Below are 7,861 nucleotides of genomic sequence, written 5' to 3'. Positions count from 1 at the left end.
ACCCCGTTGCTGGAAGGATCAGCAGGACTAGAAAGTTTGGGATACTGGAGCTGCTGGTGGAGCATGGGAAGTCCATCCCAGAAGAAATCAGGAAATAGGGCTCAAGGGCACGTGGGGTGTGGTTAGGTGATACATGGCTGTGCAGAAAAGGGGAACACAAGGTCGTCAGAAAGGCCTTAAACTCCTCCTTGACATACGAAACTGGTTTTTACAAAGATCCAAGCAATTTGATCCCAAACTGAGGTGAACACTTCAAAGTTTATTCACATGCTTTGTTTTCTCTTTTAAGAATCAAAGTTTCCCAAATTAAATGTTTCTAATATTACTACATATGCCAAAAAAAAAAAAAAAGAAAAGAAAAAAAAGAAAAAAAAGAACGGCTTTTAAAATCAGGATGGGGAGAAGAGATTGAAAATCATCAAATTAGTCTTCCTAGCTCCAGATGAAATGAACTTCAGAACAAAACTGTTGGTTTCTAATAGGAAACAAAAATCCAAGCATTGCTCTCCTGCCCTAACCCCTGCCCCCACCCCCACACACCAACGACAAATGAGAAAAACAGCTAAAGCCCAGTGAGTTGTGTTCTGCTCAAAAGCTGGGCCTAACCCTTGGGTTCCACAGCCAGCCTCCTCTGTCCAGTGGGAGGCAGTGCCAGGGATGCCTTCCATGGTAGTACAATCTGCATGGCTGGTGAGGGGTGGGGTAGGATTTTCAGAATCTTCTTGAGGTTCCTCTATTTAGCTCCTCACCAGCCATCTTCCCAGCGCCTCTCTCCCCTGGGCAAGGAATCCCGTCAAGAGTGGCCCCTACTCGGTTGTGGGTTGTAAATTTTCCATCTCTTCTCAGTTCTCTGTCTCACTCTCATCATCTTCAGTCTCCCTTTCCTCCCCCACTGAACTTGTCCTGGGCCAACTTGGGGCTGGTACTTGATTTCTGGAACGTGAACAGGACCCGATCCCGAGGAAAGGCTCCTCCACCTGGCCCCAGCTCACCCACTTCTCACTGCCTTCACCTTCATGGTCATCATGCAAGTAATACTTCTTGCTTTTGGGTGTGTACTCGGGGTACCACTCCTCTTCTCGGTTTCTTTTCTGAAAATTGTTGCTGTTGTTGTTATTGTTCCCAGAGTAGCTGCCTCTGCACCAGCCTCTTCCTCTGGCTCGAAATGGAAAGGTTCCTCCAGTTCTGCCACCTCCTTTCACTTGGACCCACCAAGCCTTTGGTCCCCAGTCTTGATTTCTCAAAGCCCGTGGTGCTCTCCTCTCTTTCCTCTGTCTCTTCAGTGTACTCTTCTGCTTTGTAGGAGTGAGATGACTGGGAAGAAGAGGAAGAGGATCTGGACCTGTCTCTTGCTCTCTGGTGCTTCCTCTGCGTCTTTGATCCTTTATGAGTTTTCTCTGTTTTCTCAGCTGAGCTGTCCCTTGAGGGGCTGGAGTCTCAGGAATCCACTGATTCTCTTGATTTACCTCATTTAAGATCTCTCTCCTGGCTGAGCGCTGTGGGTCACAGCAGTTTGGGAGGCAGAGGTGGGTGGATCATGAGGTCAGGAGATTGAGACCATCCTGGCCAACATGGTGAAACCCCATCTCCACTAAAAATACAAAAATTAGCTGGGGGTGGTGGCACATGCCTGTAATCCCAGCTACTTGGGAGGCTGAGGCACAAGAATCCCTTGAACTTGTAAGGCAGAGGTTGCAGTGAGCCAAGATCATGCCACAGCATTCCAGCCTGGACGACAGAGCATGACTCCGTCTAAAAAAAAAGAAAACAAAAATCTCTTACGATGTTCAATATCAAGGCTGCGATCAACAGGATCATCTTTGTATTTTCCCTCAGCCTTGTAGACAGGTACTGGGGGAAACATCTATTCTTCTGTGTATCTCTGGCCTATTCTTGTTTTTGGCTGCCTCCTGCTCAGTTCCTCTCTTTAGGTATTTAGTAAAGCGTTCATGTAATGTCATTCCTGAGGACCCAAAGTGATGCTCTTTAACATGGTGAACAATGGTCACTATACATTGGGCAAACAGTTCTGAGGGGCTACGCTGAGACTGAGCTGACTGTATGTGCTGGAAAGTGGAACAAAACTCCTGTTCCTTTTTGTTGCTATGGACTAGATCTCGGCAAAGCTTGTGTTCCTGAGCCAATAAGCCACTGGGTCCTGCAAGGTCCTCATCAAAAGAGTCCATCTGGACATTGACCTGTGCCTCTCGAGTAATGGAAAAGGAAGACTTCCCTGTGGAAAAGTCTTTCACTTCCAGCTTGTCTTGGCTCTCAGAAGTCTTTCTTAGGGGAGGCGATGAGCTTTTCTCCTGGACAGGTTTGTAAGCAGTCACTCAGAAATTCTTCTCAGGTACAAAGACCCTGTGCCCACCTTCGGTTGTCTTGCCCCAGTCCTCCTTTTTGGATCTTTCTGGGAAAGACTCCTCATCCATCTCCTCTGTTTTCCTCTGCTTTCCCTTCCCTGGAGGTGCATATACCAGGCCCTCCCATTTGCCTGACTTCTCCTCCTCCTGGTTTTTGTTTGCATCTATGACTTTAAACGTATTTTGGGTTCATCATCAAACTCAGACTCCTTCCTTCCCTTAGCTTTGTCCTTACCTTCATCATCCATCTCTTCCTTGTGGAAGTCAGCCATCTGCTTCTCAAAGTCATCTCGGTGCTTATACCTTTTGTGAGACTGATTGCCCCAAAAAGGCTTCTCAGAATCAGTTTTGGGAGCAAAAGAATCAGATTTCATTTTTCCATCACCCAAGCCTGTATCAGGGAATCTCCCTTTCTCTTTAATTTTTTCTTTATCTGTATTTGTTTGTTTCTGTTCCTTGTCTTTTCTATTCTGTCTTCTGCTTTTCTAGATACCTCTTTGTATAGGCTGCTCCTCCTGGAGCAGCACTCTCCTGCTTCTGAGAGGAGACATATGTGGAGCCAATGGATGGTGAATTCCTACCCACAGGGCTCTTTTTGGATGGACTCAGGGACCCAGGAACCGTGGTCGAACTGACCTTGGTGTGTCCCAGGCTGATACTCAGCACCGCTCAGCAGAGTTGAACTCATCTGGGATGTGCTGGGAAGTGGAGGACTAGGTTTTGGCAGGGGGTAGGATGGAGTGACCGCTGCCTCACCACCACAGACTGGAGGGGGCTTTTGAGAGCTGGGCCTCACTCCCAAGGACTCAGCTCAGAAACTGCTGAGGCCCCTGATGCAGAACCAGTGCCGTAGGTGGCATCTGGCCATGGCTTCGAGCTCTCAGATGCTTTTGTATGTTGAGAGGTGCCTCCAGAGAATGTCTGTTCCTTGGCCTCATCTCCCTGGTTATCCCCGGCAGCCTGACATGGCCAGCTATCCTTGGAAGAGGACCTTTTCTCCCTTGCAGACTTGTGCTTAGAAGATTCAACTTGGCTATGGTTGGAGGAAAGAACGGGAGGATGAGGAGCGCCTTGACTGGTCAGAAGACGACTTATCAGAGTTTCTAGAATGGCTCCTGGACCTTGGTGAAGGGGACCTTCTCGCTGAGGACTGGAATCTTCAATGGCCTGTATGCTTGCTGGTAATTCTGCCAATTTGAGTGGTAGTTTCCATAGCCTCCTTGGTTATACTGGCCCCATGGATAAAAGCCTTTGTTGCACCCACGGAAATAATAGGGCCTTCTATAGCCTCTGTTGTGACCTCGGAAATCCCGATTCCAATATACTCTTGAGTGGTTTCTTTCTCTGTTATGAGCTGGAGAACATGATCTGGAACCAGACCTAAAAAATCTGATTTTATTGGGTTTTCTCTTGTTTTTTTCCTGGTTAGTATATCAAGTGGTTTATTGATTTTGTCTATCTTTTCAAAAAACCAACTTTTTGTTTCACTGATCCTGTGTGTATGTGTGTGTGTGTGTGTGTGTCTGTGTGTGTGTATGTCTCTATTTAGTTTAGTTCTGCTCTGATTTTTCTTTTTGTCCTTCCACTAATATAGGATTTGGTTTGTTCTTGTTTTCCAGTTCCTTGAGATGCATCAATAGGTTGTTTATTTGGAGTCTTTTTTTTTTTTTGGTGTAGGCATTTATTGCTACAAACTTCCCTCTTAGCACTGCTTTTGCTGTATCCTGTAGGTTTTGGCATATTGGGTTTTGATTTTTGTTTGTTTCAAGAATTTTTTTATTTACTCCTTAATTTCTTTCATTCAGTCATTCAGGAGCATATTGTTTAATTTTCATGTATTTGTATCATTTCCAGAGTTCTCCTTGCTATTGATATCTAGCTTTATTTCATTGTGGTCTGAGAAGGTACTTGATATGATTTCAATTTTTTTGAAACTTGTTGAGACTTGTTTTGTGTTCTAACATATGGTCCAACCTGGAGAATGTTCCATGTGCTGATGAGAAAAATATGTATTATAAAGCCACTGGATGAAATGTTCTGTAAATGATTTTTAGGTCCTTCTGGTCTAATGTACAGTTTAAATTCAATATTTCTCTGTTAATTTTCTGTCTAGATGAACTGTCTTATGCTGAGAATGGGGTGTTGAAATCCCTGTCTATTATTGTATTGGAGTCTGTCTTTTCTTTTAATTCTAATAATATTTGCTTTATAAATCTGGGTGCTTCAGTTTTGGGTACATATGTTTAGAATTTTTATATCCTCTTACTGAATGGATCCTTTTATGGATCCATAATGAGATATTGGATCCTATAATGAGATATTGGATCCTATGAGATTCTTTGTCTCTTTTTACTGTTTTTGACTTAAAGTCTGTTTTATCTGATATAACTACTCTGCTTAAGTTTGGTTTCTATTTGCATATAGTTTCTTTTTCCATGCCTTTACTTTCAGTCTGTATGTGTTTTTACAGATGAGACAAATTTCTTGTAGGCAGCCTATACTTGAGTCATTTAAAAAAATCCACTGAGCAAGTCTATATTTTTTTAAATGGAAAGTTTAATTTGTTTACATTTAGGGTTATTACTGATATATCAGGGCTTATTCCTGTTATTTTGTTACTTGATTTCTGGTAATTTTATATGTTATTTTTTCCCTTTATTTCTCTCTTTATTATTTACTATTGCAGTTTGTTAGTATTCTACAGTGGTAACATTTGAGTATTTCCTCTTCCTTGTTTGTTTGCTCTATCTATGGCTTTTATATTTTTGAGTGTTTTCATGATGGTAGCTATTAATAATCTTTTGCTTCTGAGTATAGAACTTTCTTAAGCATTTATTGGAGGACTGGTCTAGAGGTGATGAACTTCCTCACTTTTGCTTGTCTGGGAAATACTATTTTTCCCTTATTTATGAAAGATAATTTTTCTGGACATAGTATCCTTGGCTAACAGTGTTTTTCTTTTAGTACTTTGAATATATCATCCCATTTTCTCCTGGTCTGTAAAGTTTCTGCTGAGAAGTTAGCTGTTAGTCCGATAGAGTTTCCTTCAAGGTGATAAAATGGTTTTCTCTTGCTGATTTTAGAATTTGTACTGTCACTTTGACTTCAGACAGCTTGAATTGCAATAGGCCATGGTGAAGTACTTTTTGCATTGTATTTTCTGGGGATCATTGAGCCTCCTATATCTGGATGTCTAAATCTCTTCCTAGAATTATGAAGTTTTCATTTACTACTTTGTTAAGTAGGTTTTCTAAGCCTTTCAATTTCTCTTTACTCTCAGGGATACTAACAATTAATACATTCAGTTGCTTTATGTAGTCCTGAGTATCTCAAAGGCTTTGTTCATTTTTTGAAAAATATTTTTTCTTTATTTTTTGTCTGACCAGATTATTTCAAAATATTTGTCTTCAGGTTCTGAAATTCTCTATTCTGCTTGGCCTAGTCTATTTTTGCAGCTTTCGATTGCATTTTGTTCTTGCTTTGATGACTTTTTCAGTTCCAGAATGTCTGTTTTTTTAAAAAGATATTTATCTCTTTGATACATTTTTCACTTATTTCCTGTATTGATTTTTGAGCTGTTTGTATTGCTTTTCATATTTCTCTTGCATCACTGAACTTCCAAAAATAAATATTTTGAATTCTTTATCTGGCATTTTGAGCATTGCTTTTTGGTTAGGATCTATTGCTGGAGAATTATTATGTTCCTATGAGGGTGTCATATTGCTTTTTCATGTTTCTTATGTCTTTACAGCATTTGCTTCTCTTTATTTTTTGAATTTTCCTTCATTGAGGGGGCTTTTTCCTGAATATGTGACTATGATGTTGTTTGGGTAGGACCCTTTGGCTTTGCTTTTGGGTGCATGGGGTAGGGAAGACTACTACAATTTCATTGGCTATAAACAGCGTCAGTGGTATCTGTGGTTTCCTTGGCGTGTTAGGGTGCGGTTATTGGTGGAGGCTGTGGTGAACTTGTGCTAGGGTCTGAAATGCCAGATTGGTCTGTCTTTAGGTTTCAGTGGGGCTCAGTATGTCTATCCTTGTGCTCTGTGGCAGTGTATTCTGACACTTGTATTGGTGGTTCCAAGCAGGCTGATTCTTGGGCCTCTGGGTGCCTTTCTCAATGCTGGTTGTGGTAGTGGTGGACTGGGTGGGTGAGCAGGCTCTTGAGTTCCTGAGCAGTTGCATGATGTGGGCAATGGTGGCAGCAGTAGTGGCGAGATGCTCTTCTGATTCCCAAGTGCTGTGCTTTTGTGTTGGCAGTTGTTGCAATGGGCCATGCGGGCTGGCTTCCAGGCCACTAGGTGGTGCTTGCAGGTAGAAGCAAGTACCTGCAGGTGCTTGAGGTGGTAGTGTTATGTTCTTTGTGCCCAGCCTCTGTCCCCTAGAATAAGTGCTTAGGAGCCCCAGGTGATGGACTGGGTTATGGAACCCCCAGGACCATGGATCCTGCACTCTGTCTTAGATGGTGGAGTGAAGCCAAGCAGAGCCAGACCAGGCAAACTTGTACATAGGTTCCCCAATGATGAGTGCATGGACTAGCTGTGTTGAGGAGTTGGGGGTGGGGTGGGGTGATCCTTAGGCCCTGGAGAAATGCTTGGGTGAGGGGCAACCAGCACTACAGTGAGGTCTTACCATGTGGTGGGGGTGGCCAGTTCCAGCAGTCTCAGCAGCCCCACCCTTGGCCAGCAGCTGGGGGACTTTCATCCTTTTCATACCCCAGTGCTTGTAGGGCTCCCTCCCCCATCCTGGCTGTTGCAGCTGGGGGATCCCTCCCCCATCCTGGCTGTTCAGTCAGACCTGGTAGTTCATGCCTAGCCCGGAACTCAGCCCTGGGCCATGGGGGCCCCCTGCCCAGTTCCATGTCCAAGCTTCTGCAGCAACTCTTGTCTTGCTCAGGACAAGTGGAGGAGTTGCCCACATCTAGCACCAGCAGCTGCAGCCCACAGCACACTTGCTTCCCAGTCCTGTTTGCAAAAGCCGCCCCCACACTCCTACTTTGGCCCCATGCCCCGGCTCTGGAAGCAGCAGCCTGAGTTTCCCCAATGCCCGGGACTGGTGCCACTGGTTCCCAGGACTGAGCATAGTCTGCTAAAAGCAAGGATCAAGAATGGTGTTTTATTGTAGCTCCTCAGGTCCCAGAGTGTGAGACCCAAGGTGTGTTCCCTCCTTGGAGTTCCTTCCCACGGTCTCCTGGCTGCTCCCAAGTCAGAATCAGGGCTTGGGAGAGTCAAAGTGTTTCTCCTATGGCCTGGATAGTACAATTCCCAAGTGAGAAGGTAAATTGCAGGAAGACACTCACTCACCTTCCGCTGTACTAAGTAATTCACTACCAGTTTGGGGCCAATCATAGCCACACAAGCTGCACATTTTCCTTCTCCTTCCTAGATTTTAGTGTTTCCTATCATTTTTTTTTTTCTGTCAAACTCCCATGTTCCACCTTGGATAATATATTTAAAATGTGAATGTTGGCCGGGCACGGTGGCTCCTGCCTGTAATCC

General features: G+C 43.9%; 1 pseudogene across 1 annotated transcript; it reads right to left on the bottom strand.

Moving 5' to 3' along the window:
* Nucleotides 1-806: 806 nt before the first annotated feature.
* On the bottom strand, nt 807-7,445 carry LOC112619424 (annotated as a pseudogene). Its single transcript, XR_003118220.1, has 3 exons — nt 7,291-7,445; nt 1,770-3,743; nt 807-1,489 (listed from the first exon to the last, which is right to left on the bottom strand). The product of XR_003118220.1 is annotated as a thyroid hormone receptor-associated protein 3 pseudogene (transcript).
* Between the last annotated feature and the right edge of the window lie 416 nt (nt 7,446-7,861).

Source organism: Theropithecus gelada, chromosome 2, assembly GCF_003255815.1.
Source record: "Theropithecus gelada isolate Dixy chromosome 2, Tgel_1.0, whole genome shotgun sequence".
Lineage (NCBI taxonomy): Eukaryota > Metazoa > Chordata > Mammalia > Primates > Cercopithecidae > Theropithecus > Theropithecus gelada.
The sequence above is the reverse complement of the archived record's forward strand: the minus strand, read 5'-3'. Positions and strand labels throughout refer to the sequence as shown.